This window comes from Triturus cristatus, chromosome 6 (genome assembly GCF_964204655.1).
Source record: "Triturus cristatus chromosome 6, aTriCri1.1, whole genome shotgun sequence".
Taxonomy (NCBI): Eukaryota; Metazoa; Chordata; class Amphibia; order Caudata; family Salamandridae; genus Triturus; species Triturus cristatus.
Genome location: NC_140589.1, coordinates 2,810,066 through 2,822,167, shown reverse-complemented (window position 1 = coordinate 2,822,167; position 12,102 = coordinate 2,810,066).

Here is a 12,102-nt window from a genome sequence, read left to right as displayed (position 1 = left end):
CTTTATTCGACAGATTAGTCATAAAAGCAGAACATATACATTAAAACATATATAATAAGATTATAAATATACTGAGTCTAAAACATTTAAAAACAAATTAAACATAAGTACTGCCGAGTATATTGATACTAAAACATTAAAATGCATAATCATACAATTTATCTCAAGCAATTCATGGGTTTGGGCCTAAGGGCAGTAGAATCAGTTAGCCTGGTCAACACCCTAGATCTGATGAACCAGGCCCAACCTAGGAACTTAGCCGTTGCAACAGCTATAGGCTGTGAGGGGTCCGTTGTAAGAATTCTTAGGGCCTCCTCGTGTTTACTAAAGCCTGAAAGCTTGCAAATAGGTATTACCCACGTGGCCCGGGGTTTTTTATACAGTGGGCAACAAAACAACAGATGGCTGACCGATTCATGTTTATCCGAACAATTTGGGCATGTTTTCGAAATAGCCCAACCCAGTTGCCGGTAAATGATCTAATGGGAAGGGTACCAATCCTCATTTGAAAGTAGAGCTTCCTGTCTAGAGGTTTCTCTATAGAATCCCAATAATGTTCTAATGCGGGTTTTGCCTTAAATTCAAGAAAACGGCCGGACAGATGCTTTATTGTATCCTTCACTCGAGCGGATTCCATTATCATCACCCAATACTTCTCCTTCAATATCTTTTTTGAAGGAAAAGAAGCATTTTGGGGGTCAGCCCAAAGATCTAGCAGATCTAATTTCACCAACAACGACCTTAACTCCCGTAGCCATTTGATCCTGTGAAAACGATCTAAGTGCATTACATCTTTTACCCCTTTGGCGTAATGTAAGAGTTCAGCCGTACACCACAATCTTCGCCAGTATAAAAGAGGGCGAAGTTTAGCCAGATCTCTAAGTGCTTTCCTTCCCAGATCAAGAAATAATGGGGAGATGGGGGTGCTTTTTGGGACGCCGATGACCTTACGCAAAAAGGCGTTTTCGGCAACAGTTATGGCATGAAGATTCTGGAACCCCCATAGCTCCGCACCATATAGGGTGGAGCTTAGGACTTTCAAACCATAAATTTCCATCAGTGGGCCGATTGGTTTAGAAAAAGACGTGTTAAAATTAACCATGAGGATCCCCGCCTGTTGTGTATGTTTTAGGCTGGCTATGTTAATTTGTTTGGACCAGCTCATGTCTGACTGGAGTGTAACCCCCAGATACGTGAAAGCGTCTACTCTATCAAGAGGTACATCATTCATGAATACCCTACCCCTAAAAGATTTCTGCTCATTAAAAGTCATAAACTTTGTTTTTCTGTATTTATTACAAGCCCCCGGGTTACACAGAAGGCCTCAAATCTACTAAGGGCTCTCTGTAAACCACTAGGGGTCTTGGATATTATCAGGGTATCATCCGCGAACATGAGGATAGGAATATATTCTTTCGCCAGCACAGGGACATCGGTGGGGGTCTCAAGGAGGAAATCGGCCACCCCGTTCACGAAGAGCGAAAACAGGGTAGGCGCAAGCACACAACCCTGGCGCACTCCTCTGTCAACGGGGAATGCTTCAGTAACCACACCCTTTGCACCCCACCGAACCCACGCATGGTTATCCTCATGTAAGAGGACGATCAAGGACAGTAATTCAGCCGGCATCGCCATTTCGCTTAGGACATTCCACAGCCTTCGTCGTGGCACCAGATCGAAGGCTGCCTTCAAATCAACAAATACCGCATAGAGGGATCCTTTCCCTAGTATAACTGTCTTGCAATAAATGTTAATAAAACGGAAGACCTGGTCAATAGTACTTGTTAGGGGGCGGAAGCCGGCTTGCAGTGGGGTAAGGATTTGCTCATCATCCATCCATGACTGTAACTTTTGTAAAATCATTCTGCCCATGATCTTTTGGATGGAGTCTATAAGACTTATTGGTCTGTAATTGGCAGCAACAGATTTATCCCCCTTTTTAAAAACCGGTATTATCTCGGCCCCTTTCCAAGAGGCCGGGATTGGTGCCCCACATGCAATGGCATTTGCTAAATATTTTATGTAGAGACGCCATGAGGTTTTATAACTCAAAAACACGTCTCCGGGAATGTTATCCATTCCAGGAGCACGACTAGGGGTAATAGTATCTAGGGCCCTATCTACTTCCCCTAGCGTGAACACCACGTCAGAGAAAAAAATTAACTCCATCGGGCCCATGGACTGTTCATCCTCAAAGGAGGCGTACTGGGATTTGAAATATTCCACCCATAAGTGGTGTGCAACATTATTCTGCGGGGGATCCGGATTCCCTCCCCTGTCCCACTTGAATGTGTCCCAGAATGTTTTTGAGTTACGTGACTCACAAGCTTCTTTGAGCTCTGTCCATCTTGCCTGATCTCATGCTTTTTTTGCAGCTTTAACTGCTCTTTTGTAGGAGTCCCGTGCCAACCTTACTTTCACTGGGTCTCCCTCTCCTATAACTAGGCCCAAATTTCTCCGCAACTGTCGACAATTTTTAGTAAACCATCCAACAGTATCCTTTTTCTTGCCCTGACTGTGCTTGGCAGGTTTACAAAAGAACAATTTCATTTGTTCGAACAGGGCTATATGCATCTCAGTAATCTGGGTCAAGGGAATCTGGCTACCTTCATCCGAACCCCAAATTTCTAATACCCTGTCCACCTCTTTATTCATCGCTGACAATACTGTCTGAGAACTTGCAACATTTTTCCATCGTAGATGCCGAACATCATTTGTCAGTACCAGGTCGTCACTTTCTACCACTGGGTTAACTTGCATTACTTCTTCTAGTAACCCGTACATTGTAACAATGAGTGGGTCATAGTCACTTTCCAACCTAGTAACCACGGTCATGTCCCTCACGCAGTGCCACAAGTCCAGGCCTACCAGGACATAGTCAAACGGCTTGCCCTACGTCCATTATTAAAGGTATTGGCCCCTTTCTTGTCAGATATCGTGCGCCCATTTACGGCCCTCAACCGATGCCCAATACACAGCCCTTTCATTTGTATGGCTCCTCGGTCCATTTTTTAATTGGCTCGGCCTCAAGGGCGGGTACGCCCCATTTTATATCCTCATCCTCCGTTAGGTCATGGTCCTTTATCCCAAGGGGTTCAAACGTAGTATTGAAATCCCCCACGACCACTGTGCTAAATTCCCTCGGTACAATATCCAATAGCCTATCCAGGTCGGCTACAACGTCAGAACGTCGGCCGCCCACCAAGCCTCTAGCATAGACATTAAAGATATATAGGCTAGGACTCTTTTCTAGGATCATTTTTATTGCAAGGATGTCAATGCTATTAATGGGTGCTTGTATAATTTTACACCTTAAAGCCTGCCTTACCCAAATGATCAGGCCCCCCATTGGGCGGCCCTTCTCCTGTCTTACTGCAGGGATCTGGAAAGTAAGATACCCCAAGCGAAACAGGGGCACTATTGCCCATGATTCTTGAAAAAAGCATATATCGTGGGTTTCGATAAAATCCGACCATTCGGAATGAGCCATTTTGGAACCCAACCCTGCAATATTCCAGGACAGGAACTTCAAAGCCAGTGGTCCCTGGGTACAAGGATCCTTAATCATAGGGCTATCTAAATTAAAAAGGGGAGGACCCAAAGTCATAGAGGTCCTAGATTGTAATGCTCGATCATTACTCTCATTTTCCCGTTGTCTTTTCCCACTGACAAAAGTAGGGGTTTTACTTGCTATAATCCCGTTCAGAGGGTGACTAGAAGCAGTCCTATTACTATGTCCCACATCGGGCATCTTTGGGCTTAAATCTGGAAAGTATATGCCTTTTGGGGTACATGCCAAATTGTGATAATTAATTGTGGGTTGTTGTCAATCACACTCCTCTAGACCAGATAAAACATCAAATCTATTTTCCAACGGAACGCCTAGCTCCCCCCCAAGACCCCCAACCATATCGTTCCTTCTTACGCTAACTTCCCAGGGGCCAAAATGGGGGGCAGAGTAGAAATATGTTAGGGGAAGGGGTATTATCCTAGAAGCCGTGCCTTGATGATGTCGGCCACAGATGTGCTCCCCGGCCCTAGTGTCCCCAAAGTTAATTATAATACAGTCACCCTTGATCGTTTTCTTTGTTGGCCCAACCCAATCCACCCTCCTTGCAAAAAGAATTTTTGCCAAAACACCAGGGGGTAATGGCCGGTTCGTGTTGAGCCAATGAACGCACTTATTTTTTAGATTGATGTAATCCTCACGTTGACCCTTTCTCAATACAGGTACCCCCGTCAGAATACACACATATGGAGCAGATGCAGGAGGGAGGTCTATACATGGGAATCTGCCTAATGATGGATCATTCGGCACCCTACTACCCCTATCAGAGACCGGGGGAATTATGTTAGAACCACCCAATGATGCATCCACTCCACATGGGGCCTGTGATCTAATTATAGGCCGAGTGGAGGTCTGGGTATTAGAAGCACTCGCATTCACAGTAGGGTTGCTCCTAGATACAGCAATCTGTGGGGGCTGAGCTGGAGGTTCTAGCCTTGAACTGATCTCAATAGTCCCCGTTATATTCTGACCAGTGCTAGCACTATCCTTGACCCTTACATTATTAGTAGTTTTTACATTTGTACCTTCAAATAGGTCAAGTCGTTCCTCTATAGAGATCAATCTTTTATAAATAGGGATACACATTCTATTGAATAGCTGTTCAATTTCTTCCCATGTTGTCTGTGATAATTTAGACGGAGTAACTACCGCAGGCAACAGTTCTTGACCTGACTCGCCCGTCCTTAAAGACGAGAACTCAGCACCATTCTCTATGGGCGGCAATCCATCTCCCGAATTTTCAGTTAAAACATTTGGCTTCAGGAGTTTGGCCTTCCTGCCCATTTGTGCCGTGTTCCCACGCTTCCTCTTAGTTACTAGCAGTGGGAGCGCTGGTTTTACCCTACGTTTATAGCGAGTCCTGGCATTATTCTCCACAGGATCAGGCGATATACTACCAACAAAAGAGCCCACTTGGCCCTCAGATGGAGATGCAAGTGTTGAAGCGAGTTCCAACCCCCTGTGGGGTTCACTAGAGGCTGCATGTACAAGGGCAGTGTGAACATCCTGGATCGTTCCGGTACAGGCAACTGGCTGGTTTTCTGGACCCGGGATGGTAATAGGGATAGATGGTATACTGTTAGAGGGAATAGGAGACAACGCACCAGCTAAAAGACCCATAGAGGACCTTCTATTGGCCGCAATGTCCAATGATAGTCTTTTTTCGGTACAGTCAATTTCATAGGCCAAAATAGAAGAGGCACGTACAATGAATTGGTCCAGTGTTCCCATAACTGAGCCTGTAGGGACCACTTTCCCACTCTTCCCCAGCTTCCCCAACTTTGTTGTCATTTCTTTCTACTGAAGGCGCTTCTCAACCCCTGTTAGATCAAAAGTGCGCACCAGACTCCAAATATACTTGTGGATATATCCAGATGTTATAACAACGGCACAGAAAAACAATGCAAGCTGTATTATATCCACTACTAACAATGAGATCTTAGTCCCTGGGTTCAGGGATAACAAACAATTATGGACAAATATGTGAACCCCAAGAGCGCCAATGCAACGCCAATACCTTCAGAACTCCAGCGGGATAACGGCGTTAGGGTTAGGGCGTTAGGTTGGCGCTGCGGGAGGCACCCCGGGCTTATGAGGGCTTCCTCCCCTCAGCTGACGTCCTGCGCGCTGGAAGCGCTAGGGCCTCTGGGAGTTGTAGTTCGATTTCGCCGCTAGAACAATGCCGTTCCCCTCACGGCCTTGGGATAAGTGGTGGCGGCCGGCAAAGGAGGGAACGAGCAAAAGAATCAGGAAATCAGCCGTTCCCCTCACGGCCTTGGGATAAGCGGTGGCAGCCGGCAAAGGAGGGAACGAGCAAAGGAATCAGGAAATCAGCCGCTCCCCTCACGGCCTTGGCATAAGTGGTGGCCGGCAAAGGAGGGAACGAGGAAAGGAATCAGGAAATCAGCCGTTCCCCTCACGGCCTTGGGATAAGCGGTGGCGGCAGGCAAAGGAGGGAACGAGCAAAGGAATCAGGAAATCAGCCGTTCCCCTCACGGCCTTGGGATAAGTGGTGGCCGGCAAAGGAGGGAACTAGGAAAGGAATCAGGAAATCAGCCGTTCCCCTCACGGCCTTGGGATAAGTGGTGGCCGGCAAAGGAGGGAACGAGGAAAGGAATCAAGAAATCAGCCGCTCCCCTCACAGCCTTGGGATAAGAGGTGGCGGCAGGCAAAGGAGGGAACGAGCAAAGGAATCAGGAAATCAGCCGCTCCCCTCACGGCCTTGGCATAAGTGGTGGCCGGCAAAGGAGGGAACGAGGAAAGGAATCAGGAAATCAGCCGTTCCCCTCACGGCCTTGGGATAAGCGGTGGCGGCTGGCAAAGGAGGGAACGAGCAAAGGAATCAGGAAATCAGCCGTTCCCCTCACGGCCTTGGGATAAGTGGTGGCCGGCAAAGGAGGGAACGAGGAAAGGAATCAGGAAATCAGCCGCTTCCCTCACAGCCTTGGGATAAGTGGTGGCAGCCGGCAAAGGAGGGAACGAGGAAAGGAATCAGGAAATCAGCCGTTCCCCTCACGGCCTTGGGATAAGCGGTGGCGGCCGGCAAAGGAGGGAACGAGCAAAGGAATCAGGAAATCAGCCGCTCCCCTCACGGCCTTGGCATAAGTGGTGGCGGCCGGCAAAGGAGGGAACGAGCAAAGGAATCAGGAAATCAGCCGCTCCCCTCACAGCCTTGGGATAAGCGGTGGCAGCCGGCAAAGGAGGGAACGAGCAAAGGAATCAGGAAATCAGCCGTTCCCCTCACGGCCTTGGGATAAGCGGTGGCGGCCGGCAAAGGAGGGAACGAGCAAAGGAATCAGGAAATCAGCCGTTCCCCTCACGGCCTTGGGATAAGCGGTGGCCGGCAAAGGAGGGAACGAGGAAAGGAATCAGGATATCAGCCGTTCCCCTCACGGCCTTGGGATAAGCGGTGGCGGCCGGCAAAGGAGGGAATGAGGAAAGGAATCAGGAAATCAGCCGTTCCCCTCATGACCTTGGGATAAGCGGTGGCGGCCGGCAAAGGAGGGAACGAGCAAAGGAATCAGGAAATCAGCCGCTCCCCTCATGGCCTTGGGATAAGTGGTGGCCGGCAAAGGAGGGAACGAGGAAAGGAATCAGGAAATCAGCCGCTCCCCTCACGGCCTTGGGATAAGTGGTGGCCGGCAAAGGAGGGAACGAGGAAAGGAATCAGGAAATCAGCCGTTCCCCTCACGGCCTTGGGATAAGTGGTGGCAGCCGGCAAAGGAGGGAATGAGGAAAGGAATCAGGAAATCAGCCGCTCCCCTCACGGCCTTGGGATAAGTGGTGGCGGCAAAGGAGGGAACGAGCAAAGGAATCAGGAAATCAGCCGTTCCCCTCACGGCCTTGGGATAAGCGGTGGCAGCCGGCAAAGGAGGGAACGAGCAAAGGAATCAGGAAATCAGCCGCTCCCCTCACAGCCTTGGCATAAGTGGTGGCCGGCAAAGGAGGGAACGAGGAAAGGAATCAGGAAATCAGCCGTTCCCCTCACGGCCTTGGGATAAGTGGTGGCCGGCAAAGGAGGAAACGAGGAAAGGAATCAGGAAATCAGCCGCTCCCCTCACAGCCTTGGGATAAGAGGTGGCGGCAGGCAAAGGAGGGAACGAGCAAAGGAATCAGGAAATCAGCCGCTCCCCTCACGGCCTTGGCATAAGTGGTGGCCGGCAAAGGAGGGAACGAGGAAAGGAATCAGGAAATCAGCCGTTCCCCTCACGGCCTTGGGATAAGCGGTGGCGGCAGGCAAAGGAGGGAACGAGCAAAGGAATCAGGAAATCAGCCGTTCCCCTCACGGCCTTGGGATGAGTGGTGGCCGGCAAAGGAGGGAACGAGGAAAGGAATCAGGAAATCAGCCGCTTCCCTCACAGCCTTGGGATAAGTGGTGGCAGCCGGCAAAGGAGGGAACGAGGAAAGGAATCAGGAAATCAGCCGTTCCCCTCACGGCCTTGGGATAAGCGGTGGCGGCCGGCAAAGGAGGGAACGAGCAAAGGAATCAGGAAATCAGCCGCTCCCCTCACGGCCTTGGCATAAGTGGTGGCGGCCGGCAAAGGAGGGAACGAGCAAAGGAATCAGGAAATCAGCCGTTCCCCTCACAGCCTTGGGATAAGCGGTGGCAGCCGGCAAAGGAGGGAACGAGCAAAGGAATCAGGAAATCAGCCGTTCCCCTCACGGCCTTGGGATAAGCGGTGGCGGCCGGCAAAGGAGGGAACGAGCAAAGGAATCAGGAAATCAGCCGTTACCCTCACGGCCTTGGGATAAGCGGTGGCCGGCAAAGGAGGGAACGAGGAAAGGAATCAGGATATCAGCCGTTCCCCTCACGGCCTTGGGATAAGCGGTGGCGGCCGGCAAAGGAGGGAACGAGGAAAGGAATCAGGAAATCAGCCGTTCCCCTCATGGCCTTGGGATAAGCGGTGGCGGCCGGCAAAGGAGGGAACGAGCAAAGGAATCAGGAAATCAGCCGCTCCCCTCACGGCCTTGGGATAAGTGGTGGCCGGCAAAGGAGGGAACGAGGAAAGGAATCAGGAAATCAGCCGCTCCCCTCACGGCCTTGGGATAAGTGGTGGCCGGCAAAGGAGGGAACGAGGAAAGGAATCAGGAAATCAGCCGCTCCCCTCACGGCCTTGGGATAAGCGGTGGCGGCCGGCAAAGGAGGGAACGAGCAAAGGAATCAGGAAATCAGCCGCTCCCCTCACGGCCTTGGCATAAGTGGTGGCAGCCGGCAAAGGAGGGAACGAGCAAAGGAATCAGGAAATCAGCCGTTCCCCTCACGGCCTTGGGATAAGCGGTGGCGGCCGGCAAAGGAGGGAATGAGGAAAGGAATCAGGAAATCAGCCGCTCCCCTCACGGCCTTGGGATAAGCGGTGGCGGCCGGCAAAGGAGGGAATGAGGAAAGGAATCAGGAAATCAGCCGCTCCCCTCACGGCCTTGGGATAAGTGGTGGCCGGCAAAGGAGGGAACGAGGAAAGGAATCAGGAAATCAGCCGTTCCCCGCACGGCAAAAGAAACAATGTCAAGATCGCGTCCAAGCGACTAATAAAGAAGTATCCGACATGTACAGATGGACTCTGTATCTTCCTTTACAACAATTTTGGCGATGATTTTGAACCTAAGTGTGCAGTAAGGAGTAAGGACAACCAAGGAACTAAAGGACAAGGAATTAAAGACTTTAAGGACTTTCAAAACGTCAGAGGTAACGCCCTGGCCAGCCCCACCAGTGTCCTGTACCATCTGGACAGCCTGCAGCCTCGGCGTTTGTCTTCACATTACTGAGGAGCCTTCTGTCACCTGTAAGACTTCAACAGTGAACAGTCTCTCTGCCAACAAGCCTGCAGTGTTCTCTTGCTTTTCCCACCAGTGTCCTGTACTATCTGGAGCCTGCAACCTGGGTTTGTAGTTCCATCTCCCAAGACTTTGCGGTCACCTGGAAAATTCCAGCAACATTCTTCAACCTGTGTGAGAATTTACGTGGCCCAACAGCAAGTCTTGTGAACAAAGTGTCTACCAGTGTGAAGCTTTGTGTGTGAAATGAGACCCCTCGACAGTCTGACGCTTCATGGTACCCAGCCTATGTCTGCCCTGTGGTTAGAAACAGGCGCTTGCTCTCCAGTGTTGCAGTGAAACCAAGTGTGTTGTTTCTTTCCTCCATAGTCTGTGCCAGTTGGAGTACTTTGAGCGAACTTGCTAGTAGGACCTGGAGCTTGGGGGACTCTTCGGCAGAGCCATTTACCAGCCTAGTCGGATTGCGGCTTTCCACCTCTCCTATTGCCAGCCTCGAGGGATTTGTGTGGATTCTGTGGCTGGACAGTGTCAATGAGGTATTTTTTTTTGTGTGTGCATTGCCCAGACCACACAGAGTTTTGTCGCTCCGAGGTGGTTAGACTTTTGATCTTAGCGCGAGCCACATTTTTCAAATATCCCCATGCCTACTATAGCGCGCGCCCTTACCTCCGTCACAGATTCTTCGTGGCATCTCCAGTGACGCTCCGATGTTTTCGCATTCTCCTAGCTGCTGACCAACGCTCTACTGCACAAACGTGCCGTGAGCCACCCAGCGTGACGTCTGGAAGCGTGCCGCCATTTTGGGTTTGGCCCGGATTCACGCTATTGGTTAAACAGCGCCTCAGATTGCCAGCCATGTTCGTTGCGCTTCTTCCACCCTGGTGATCACAGGCTTAACAAAGGTGTTACTGTCTGCCTCCCGGTCTGCCCCAGTTTGGCCTGCATCTTCAGTTCCACAATTCCTTCCGGTGGTAAACAGCCCGAGCGACAAGCGGAAGGTGAGATACTTCAGTTCAAGAGAGAATGGAGCACCAGAATTCTTGACTCTCCTTCAGATGTTGCATCCCACAGACTGCGTGACACTTCATTGTTTTTGGCGAAATTCAGCGTCTGCTCACTGCATGTATTCAAGCCTTATTAAGCCTTTACTATACCACATTCGATGCTGGCGACTGCGTTGAACTGTGTGTAGAGACCCCGGGTGAGAAACCGCTCACCGGTGCCTAACATATGCTTTGTAATTATCATGTCTGTACTTTCTATGCATGTTCTCTATAAGTCTGTGCTTTCATATGGTGGAAGGGGTGCTCAGTGTATAACATAGTGTTTTGAGCTCACAGTTGGCTTCCCAGTTTTGTCGTTTATTTTGTGTGTACCCTATTTAGGGGAGGTTCCCTCATTTGTGGGTAGTCAATGCCCCGTATCAGATCCCAGGGTGAGCACCCTGTGGTGCACCCTACACTACTTAGGGGAGGTTGCGTTGCTTGTGGGTAGTCAATGCCTCATGTTTGTTCTCAGGGTGACTTCCCTGTGATGTGCTTTACATAGTGGAAGTTGTGCTATTTTTTCCAGGGGTAGTACCCTGCGTTGTCCTCTATTACTAGTGGAGGTTATGTTATTTCAGGGGTGTGTACCCTTTGGTGTACCCTACGTAGGGGAGGTTGTGTAGTTTTCCATGGTTAGTACCCTGTGGTGTACCCTACCTAGGGCAGGTTGTGTTATTTTTCCAGGGTTAGTACTCTGTAGTGTACCCCATCTAAGGGAGGTTGTTTTATTTCCATGGGCTAGTACCCTGTGTGGTTCCCTATTTTGGTGGAGGTTCTTCGGTCGGTTCCGAGCGTTTTCATGGGTCTTCCCTTCATGTTGACACTATGCTCCGGTCGAAGTCCACCTGCATGGAACTCGTGGCCAAGAGTTTCATGCTTGTACGACTTTGAGTGAGAAGCTTCTCTCTAGTGTTTAGACCTCTTCCGTTACTCTTAACAGATTTTAAGTGTCAGCGTGCCTTCTACCAGGGGAACTTGTGAATCTAACCCCTTTTGTACCTTTCTATTGGGGATGTTGTTTTCTCCCAAGGGTCAGTGTCTGCACCCACCTTTGCTTAACAGGGTGTCTACCCTGTGGTGTACCCACTTATGGGGAGGTTGTGTGGGTGACCACCCGTCTCTGTTGCATTGTTTTTTTTCATCTAAGCCATGCATTGTTTTTTCCCCAAGGGAGGAGGATGGGGCGTGTAGTAGTGTTATTTGCAATTTTAATGGTTCTCTTATTTTTGCATCTTAACACATTTCTGTTCATGCCAGTAGAATTTCTGATACCTCATGCAATACACCTGTGGATATGTGCATCTCATTGTTCTACCTTCTTGCTAATGATATATTGAGGTATCGTATTTGTCTTTATCTTTACTTCTGCTTTTGTTCCCTAAGGAAGGAGGATGTGTAGTAAACTACTTGTCTACTATTCTCCTCTATACTGCTCTATCAGAATGTTCCATGACATCATCGAATGCCTGAGGGCCGCTCTGTGTTAGAGAGTCAGTTAGTCAACTCAGGCTGAGCTGTTGGGAGCCTGCTCCTGGTGGGGCTGTCTTTGTCATCTATCTTCTCCTACTATCCTGATCTCCTATACTGGAACCAAGCTACTAATAAAGAAGTATCCTACATGTACATATGGACTCTGTATCTTCCTTTACAACAAACACCAGTATATAATATTTGAATTTCACTTGTTTTACGAGGCTCCTAAATTTTGCAAATGTG